Below are 9560 nucleotides of genomic sequence, written 5' to 3' on the forward strand. Positions count from 1 at the left end.
ACAGTAGACTGCATTTCCCTCCATAGTTTTTAAGAAAAGAATCCATGAAAAGGATTGTTCAACCATTGTGGACACCAACAGAAAATGGCTTGCAAATTGTAAATTCAGAGGTCATTTTGAAAAGGTTAATATAATTTAGAATTTGGTAGTATGTGCTATTAAAATTAATACCGTTATTCATATTCAAAAAGATGAGGTAAAGAAATTATTGGAGGGATCAGTGGCCTCGGGTGCAGGAGGCACTGATGTAAGGGAAGAGTTGCATCGTCCCATTCATTAAAATGAATAGAGCCAAGCGCCTGTCCTCCCCATCTTCTCCAGAGACGTAGCCAAATATAATTATACCTTTCCAGGTGAAGGGGCCCAGGAGCACACTGGTGACTGAGGAACTTTCAATTGCATAGTTTAATTTAAGCAGACAATTATGTGAGGCCACATGACTGTGTGACTGGTGAGTCCGGTGGTGCTGTCATATGGACAAGCTGAAAGAAGTTTTGAAACGGCTACCTCCACCTTAGCCTTATTGTCAAAATTCTGCTCAGACACAGTGCAAATGTGAGGACTTTGTCCCAACTCATAGAAACCATTCATATATAAAAATACACCTAACAATACATGTTTTTACACATTTTTAGACAAAGCTGAAAAGATGTGAATAAAATAAAAGACTGGCATTATGGTTCTCCAAAGATAAACATCTCTGAAGGTCTATGCAAAGAAAGATTTAATGGTTGCAACAGGTCACAAGAGTCACACAATTGCACACACTTCCCAAATCCCAGCAACTGAACTGACATAAATCTCAAACAAGCGTATTGGTTGATCTAACGGATGTTGGGAGACCGGTTCAACACAGAAAATAAAATGTTACAGTAGACAGCCACGTGAATGTCACCAAAAGAAACCTGTACATGTTTTCCCAAGTGTAGTCTGGAAAATCAAAGCCCAGAAAAGAAGGGATCGACTGAAATCCTTGACATTACCAAAACAAACAGATATAAGTTCATGTGAGACTGGCTTATGGTTATGTGCCATGAGTGTTTAGACCCTAACTGATGTTTTACATTGAAGCAGTAAGAAATTCAAAATAGAAATAGAATAGAACACCTAACATTAGTCTAAATGTTAATTATAATGGGCCAGAACACCTTCTTCATATAAAGCCCTTAATGGCTTCAAATGAGCCTTGTATTTAAAAAAGAAATCAAAACATTGAGGCACAATTGCTTGCATGGAAAAAGCAAGAATGAAATAAATGACACTTCGTACAGTGTCATTGTTTGAGAGACACTGAGCATGGCAATGCTTTCCTTTTACCTGTTACATCTCAGTACTCACTTGAGGCCTCGCTTGACTGCGAATAACAGATTACTTATGAGAGTTCTCAAGAAAAAACGAGCGTGTGACTTATCACGGACCAGAGTAAGATGACATACTGTTAGTTAGAGGTATTGTAGTACTCATTATAGGTACTGTAGAGGCTCCTTATTAAGCCAAAAGACATATTTACACTACATAGTTGACCTCACAAAGATGGAAATGCACCAACACTGTATGATTTTACTATTGCTGTATTGCATTTTTGGAATTAATGGGTTTTAAACCTCTGAATTGTCTGCAATTTGCACAACTTTTCCCTGTGGTTGTAAATCCTCTCCTCCTCTACATTTACTGTATGCAGCATAACACATCCATAAGGATGCTATACTGCTAAGACATTAATTTAAATCCTTACTAAAAGCAACCAGAGAAATCAAATAATGGATTGAAAAATGGAGCAAATATAGGAAAACTGGCAAGGGTAATACAGGAACAGTCATGTTTCACTGCTCTTTCAATATACACTCCTAACCCCCAATAGTGTTGTTTTATAGTAACAATATTTATTAAATGCCCCTCTCCTCAAGGGATATTTCTTGGCAGAAAACAAGCATTTTATACAGCATCAACACAATTTTTATACACATTCACACTCATTAAGTAAGGGTAAGGCCGTCTTAAAACTGAAATATGTATTACTGCTGTCCCAGGCTTGGTTTTAAGGCTCCCTCAGAGGACTTCATGAAAATTATCAAACATGTTACAGAAATCAATGCATAGCTTGATAGAAACCTACTTTATATAGTGGTCTTTGTGCTTCAATTGACCTCATGAGCACTTCTTTTTAATTACCTTTTCATGTCGCTGCTCGGTGCAGATCAGAACAAATGAAAGAGGTACAATTGCTCTCTAAATGGCCATTTACAGGGAAAAATTAAGGGACAAAGACCTCTTTACTACTAGCACTGCTGATTATTCTTGGAAGCAAAGGCAATTCTGGTTGTGTAAAGATGTTAAAGAGACATTACCAGTCTGGGTCCTGGCACAGCAAGGAAGCAGAACAAACACAAAAGTGCTCTTTATTTGTTTTAACCTCTTCTTAAATAGGTCAAAGTCATCAATATTCTATTAGTATCCTGTTGAACACAAAACATCACAGTTAAAGGATAACTGCAAATCAAAAAGTGATTTGAACAGTTTAAATTAGTAATGGCATTTTTAACATACATTAATTTTAATATACGGCGACTGGCAATTTATGCACATTCTAATTAATGAATTCTTTTTCATCTTTGTTCATTTGAAGGTGGCGAGAATCTCACATTATGTTGTATGGTAATGTGAAGACAAGCTTTTGTCGAAGTCAATGGGTCAGCTACAAGCTTGACATTTACTCTACCCATGTCATATTAGCAATTACAGGTAATTATCAACACAAGTTGTCCACAGTTACTTCAGTCAAACATTGTTTTCTGTACATGAGAGCATTTTATGGTGTGTTATTTCTCTTTCTCTTATTATTCTAGCAGAAGCACAGTTGGCATTACCCAAAAGCAAACTGCATATATCTCTTTTATTGTGGTGGTTTGCATTATAAGATGGCAAACCAGTTATTTTCTATACACCGTGCTTCTGTTTTGTACTATCTGTTAGAAATGTATTTACTCTATCAACAGATTTATGTAAAAAAATATGAAGTGAATTTAGGTTCTAAAATCCCATTATGAAAATGATTTAGCACATAAACCGTCAGGATATTTGAGAGCAGCAGAGGATGCACAGATGGTGGTTTGAGGGTTTCCTCATAACCCCTCCACAGGCCTGGTGTAAAAGCAAAGTGTTCAATCTGCAGTGCCTCACCGAGCCCCACACATCTCTGCATTTTGCAGTGGTGCAGCCTGGATGAGATAAAAAAAACAAACAAACATGAGATTGAAAGATATATAGGTATCCAATCTGTTTGTGCTACTTTTTATAGGATAAATTTTTGCATCAATTTTTATCTTTTATCTGTTATCTTGGTTTATTAGTTTTGTGCAACTGGATTTTGAATATATCCCACTCTTTGATGCATCAACGGAAATTGAAAAGGTATAGTTGTTTTAGCAACTGGATCTATATGATGACCTCTATAGGTTAAGGGGTGACTTGTTTGTTTAATTAGATAAACAACACACTACAAAGCTGATCTTTGTGCTAGCTGGTAATTTTCAGGCACAAAAGCCCATTTTTGTTTTTAAATAATGAGCTGTCAGCGTACCTCCACTAATTTTTAATTACCTCCATCAAGGAGGTTATGTTTTCACCCATGCCTGTTTATTTGTCAGCGGTTTTACACAAAAAGTAGAGTAAGTACCGATTTGCAACAAACTTGGTGGAATGATGCGGCATGGGCCAGGGAAAAACCCATTCAGTTTTGGAGCAGTTCCAGAACATTTACTATGAATTTGATTTTTTTCTCTAAAGTCTGGTGTATGTTGTCGGACATTGGCCTTGGCGGAGGTCTGCACTCTCTGAGTGCCCTTGTAGTTTAGATGTGCATTCTATCACTTTTGTGGACAACTGCTTTTTGCAATAGAACACAGGCTTAAAATTCAACTAATGATTATTTTTATAGTTGATTAATCTAACAATTATTTCTCAATACATTTAGTATACTAGGCGTCAAAAAATTTGCTTGAAAAAAAAAGCCAATTACAAGTTCACAGAACTCAAGGTCACATCTTAAGATGTCTTGTTTTGTTGGATATTCAGTTTACAATGATATAAAACATAGGAAATTAGCAATTTTCACATATTGGAGATGCTGGGCCCAGACGATGTTTGATATTCATGCTTGAAAAATGACTAACTTATTTTATTCTTTATATCTCTCATTTCATTCAATCTACATCATTGAACCCACTGGAATTTATTTGACCGTAGTCGGCCCCACGTGCACACAAACAAACAAAATGAAGAAAAATATCCACGCTAAACATAATTAAATTGATGCTCCTTTGTGTCAAGGGTTTTTTGGGCATCAGATCAGGACATCTCCATGTGGAGGTATACCAAACATGTTCATCTGGGAAGACCACTTACAACATGCTGTATGAATTATATAATTCGTCTGGGAATGTACCAGGAAGAGCTGGAGGATGTGAACAGGACACCTGCGTTACTCTGTGTGGTCTGCTGCCATTGCAACTGAGAGCATACAATAAATGGCTATAACGAATGAACATTAGATGAAAAGAGGAACAGTAAAGTCATTTATTAGCCTAAGCATGACTTTTCATAATTGATTAAGGTGTGTTCTTTAACACCTTCTGAGCAATATGTCACACCTTGATATTTGTTACTTCAGATTTCTGAGTATGACTTTGCCGCGGGCCACTGCTCAACAGCAGAGCAACTTTATTTTCTTCTAATCTCCTCATCTTCTCCCTGAGGACATTACTCATGCTCTTTTTCATCAACATTTCCTGGGAAATGAACACTACCAGTTCCTAGAGTCCTATTTACTAGACTCTCTTGGGTGCTTTCACGGTCTTTTGGGAATTGGGAGTGGCACAAATATGGCCTGTTGAATCAAATGTGAATTTAAATGTGAAGCATACTCATGCATAGACCAAACAAAATGACATTTACCAGAACTAGTTCTGGACGGCAAGAAATTGGAAAATGCACACTACTTGCTTTTACTCAGAGAAAACACTGATGATCCAATAAATCCCTTTAATCTGTGTTTGTATAAATCAAAATTATACTTAATTATACTTGGATAACACAAAACTGTAGATAGGCACACATAGAAATCTTATTTAGCACAACTGAGGTATACCAATTCTAATACAATTGCTTATCTGCCCCTTAGTCATGCTTACTGTTTAAAATTATTCAGCACCTATGTAACAACCTATCTAATCACAGAAGGCATTTTTCAAGCAGACATGTACAAATATTACTAAGTTCCAGCATGACAGTGTGCATTTGCTGTTTTCATTCTGTGTTACTGCAACAACAAAAATACATTGGAAATCTATTCACAATCTCTTTGGAGTGTGGGCCTGACAAAAACTAGAATTACCACCTCACAGTTGTATGCCTCCGCCAACCAGCCAAATTGCAGGAAATATGGTCACAATCTCCCCTCCCCTTCTCTTCCTTCGTGAGTGCCAGATGTAATAAAATTCCCCCTGGGCGTTCCTGACATATTGCATTCACAGGAACATGAGGTCACTGTCACCTTCAACTTTGACCTTTACCCACCAAAATCTAATCAGTTCATCCTTGAGTCCAAATGGAAATTTGTGCCAAATTTGAACGGATTCTCTCAAGGCGTTACTGAGACATCGCATTCGCAACAATGGGACGGACGGATAGACAGACAACCTAAAAACATAATGCCTCTGTCATTGCAGTCACTGGCGCGGAGGCATAAAAATCAATCTAAAGACATTACCCCAGGATTCTATTTACATTTTACAGACTAAATTATTGAAAAAAAGGATGCGAAGATTTATCAGTGATAAAAAAATAATCATTAGAGGCAGCCCTAGTTGCTATGTTGGATATCTTCATGTTTACATCATGAGTGAATGTTACTGGTTACTTAAAAGTCCTTCGCAGAGTTTAGTCACCTCTTGACATCCATCAAGTTTTGTTTTAAGCTTTTTAAATGGAATAAAGCAATAGTTTGTAGCATTTGATGATTTGATGCAGATGTATATGTGTACTTGATACACTAGAGGGATTAAGCCATGGTCACGTTGTATTTTCCAAACCATTGATTACAGTGAAGAAAAATGCAGAAGTGAATTGACCCTCCCTCTTTTGTGCCACTTAAAGTTAAATCTGAATCACAAGGCTATTAAATGTCTAGCTAGTTTGAAAGAAGAGGTGGGACTGACCCCTCATTCAAGAAATGCTGTGTTTACATTTTATTTTATTGAATTGCATGATAATGATGATGATGATGATATAAGCATCAGAGGAAAAGAAGCTGATTGACTGTAGAGAATTTGAAGCAAGTGGTAGAGGTTCAAGACATTTATTTTATTTTACTAAGAAGCTGTATAATTTACAACTTTGTGGACTACTGCAGTATATGCTTACAGCTCTCCCCATGCAGTGTCCTCCTGCCTGCTTTTTGCCAGACCAAATCTGACTTCACCTTTAGAGCAGAAATATGACCAAGGTCATACAAGTTTGTGTGTAGCTGTGACTGCTGCACTGAGGCAGAGCTCAGGATCAGTCAATTGTGTTGAACTATTTAAAACAGCTTCCAGCTGTCTTAAGCTGAATGTCTCATCAGCTAAAAGTCAGTAGCTCACATCCTTAACTAGTAGAGTGGAAGTGAAGTAGGTCTGTGGTGTGTGGGAGTAAGGCAGAGCAAGAGGGAGAGAGAGACTGCATTATTTCTCAGGCTTTTTTTTTTTTTTTTACCAGGACCCTTGCTGAGTACTATGTGGTCTGCCTGTAAAGTGCAGCATTATTCTTCTTTTAGTCACTGAAACAGAACAGAAAGTGATTTAATGGGGGAGAGCTGAGCTGAAAGCACAGAACAAGTCTAATGAAAAAGTTATGATATAAAGGAGCAAATGTTGAGAAAATAAAAGCTGCGGATAAATTGAACATCAAATGGCTCACTTGTTTGGTGTCTGTAATAATCTCCACTGGTGCTCTTTGCTGATTAGTCATTATATTACATTACACTGATATTAAGGTCATGTTTAAAGATTATTTTAGATTTTTTTATTGTTTTTTTATTTTTTTATTTAATTTTTGATTGATACATGTTTTGACTCTTCACATTTACAGGTAATGTAGGTTATCTTTAACACTTTCTGAATGCACTGTAAGTGCAATATGAAAGTATCCAGACCCCTTCACCCACTTTTTTTTTTACATTTTGTCATGTTGTGCAGTGTGTGATGCTATAAGCTTTGCACACCTGGATTTGAGGATTTTGTCTTGGTTGTGCACTTAAAGTTATTGTCCTGTTGGAATGTTAACCTTCCCAGTATGAGGTCCCCAGCGCTCTGGATCAGGTTTTCATTAAGGCAATCTCTGCACTTTTCTTTGTTCAGCTTTCCTCAGTCCTCAACAGTCACCCTGTCCCTGCCGCTGAAAAAGACCCCCATAGCATGATGTTGTCTCCACCATGCTTCACCATGGGGATGGTATTGATCAGGTGATGAATGGTCCCTGGTTTCCTCTAGACATAACACTTAAAACTGAGACCAAACGGTTTAATCTTGGTTTCATCAGACCAGAGATCTTGTTTTTTTTTTTTTTTTTTTAAACAAACTTTCACTGAGAAGATGTTTCCATCTGGTCACTCTATCACAAAGCCCAGATTGAGATGCAGTGATGGTTCTCCTTCTGGAAGTTCCTCCCATCTTCACACAGGATCTCTGGAGCTCAGCCAGAGTGACCATCAGGTTCTTGGTCACCTCTCTTACCAGGGTCCTTCTCCCCCAGTTGCTCAGTTTAGCTGGGCAGCCAGCTCTGTGGAAGAGTCCTGGTGGTACCGCACTTCTTCCATTTGAGACTTATGGAGGACACTCTCTAGGGAATCTTCAATTCAGCAGCATGATCTTTGTTTACCCTCATTCAGAGAGAGAGAGAGAGAGAGACAGAGAGAGAGACCTTCACCTAGTAATTTAATAGTTAAAAGTCAATGTTTTATTATACACATACATGTATTTTTGCCTTTATAGAGTTAAAGTGTATCTTGCTGTCTTTGAAAACTAAAAAATTGTAGCCCTCTGGAAAGAAAATGTCTTTTCCCCAGTGAATTCATCCATGGTCAGACCACAAAGAGCAAACTGAAATCACGCGCTGGCTTTGTCCTGCAAAAATAACTAAATAAAGGCAAATTCTCCAAAGGTTGAGAGTATTTTGAACTTTTTCCATTCAAAGAACTAAGAATTGGAGTGCTTACCAGACACTGAGCATGGATTTAGCAGTATTAATAGTATTACATTTTGATCCATACTCATTCCTGTTCCTCATTCTTGACTTATATCACCTCCAGGAGGTAGCCAAAGTTCCTTAAGTACCTGGTCATGCCCTCCCTCCCTCTATTTGCACATGCTCAGGGGTGAGTGGGTGAGTGGAAAAACTAAACCTAAACTGGAGTGCAGCCAAGCCGTGGCAGACACATTAGTCAGTTGTAAGCACAAAGTAAGGTCATGCTCAAACTTAAGTGGCCAAGACTGTGAACCTGTGCCCTACTCACTGGAGAGGTTAATAGGGATTAACAAAGAAGTGCTCTCTCAGGAGACAGTGGTGTGTTGCCTGTTTTTAAGAGCGAGTCTAGACTTGACTTACAGCAGCGCCTACCAAAGACAATGGGAAACTGTAGTTCAAGAAGACATAATTGGTACAAGTTTCTTCCTATCTTCTTGAGAAGTAGAAACAGAAAATTGTGTTTTCTCATAGCTGCGTGTATCTATGTTCATTTGTACTGTAGTACACTCTGGTGGAGAATTTGATAACAGTTAACTGTTAAAAAACGTGTAAAGCATTCATCAATGTTTTGCATGAAGCCATGATTAAATTAGTTTGTACTGTGTGCAACATTGTGGTGGAAGCATAGGTATAGACAAGGGCTTAGGTTTGGTCTAAACATTGGTAGGGTCGCAACACCCCCCCCCCCCCCTCCAAAAAAAAAACAACAAACAAAAACAAAAAAAAAACAAAACAAAACAAAAAACTAGATGACTTTTTAATGTTGTCAACGGTTTATTAACATATGAGATGTGCTTTACATTCAGAAAGGCCAATACGCAAACGTAATATATGGACATGTGTTGAATTTCCATACGTGAAATATATGTACAAATGAAGTACAATCATATATGTATATACAGCATAGCCTATATATGTAAAAATTACATATGAAACCTGTTAGAAATTAGAACAATATTATATATTGACATATATGTCTAGCTAATACAAACATGTATTTTAGTATGTCTCGTTATGTTACAGGATTATATTATAGACATATGTTAAATATATACATCCGTCAGTATATGTTCATTATAAATATAAAAGATAGACATGTATGGTTAAATTTAATAAGAAATTATTAAGTAAATTGTATATAAATGTATAGAATTTCAAGAAACATGTTGTTTCATTAAGTTGCATTTTATTTATTATTATTATTATTCAATATGTTATAATTCATATATCCAGAGGATTATGTCATAATAATATATCCTCTTATAAATGACAAAAATTGT

General features: G+C 37.0%; 1 long non-coding RNA gene across 1 annotated transcript in view; it reads left to right on the plus strand.

Moving 5' to 3' along the window:
• The window catches only part of LOC130167005 (uncharacterized), a 77901-nt gene extending 70218 nt beyond the window's left edge, over positions 1-7683 (plus strand). The window contains exon 3 of the long non-coding RNA XR_008827217.1: positions 7395-7683. This is a non-coding gene — a long non-coding RNA (uncharacterized LOC130167005). The remainder of the gene's footprint in view (positions 1-7394) is intronic.
• The last annotated feature ends 1877 nt before the right edge of the window (positions 7684-9560 follow it).

This window comes from Seriola aureovittata, chromosome 3 (genome assembly GCF_021018895.1).
Source record: "Seriola aureovittata isolate HTS-2021-v1 ecotype China chromosome 3, ASM2101889v1, whole genome shotgun sequence".
Classification (NCBI taxonomy): Eukaryota; Metazoa; Chordata; class Actinopteri; order Carangiformes; family Carangidae; genus Seriola; species Seriola aureovittata.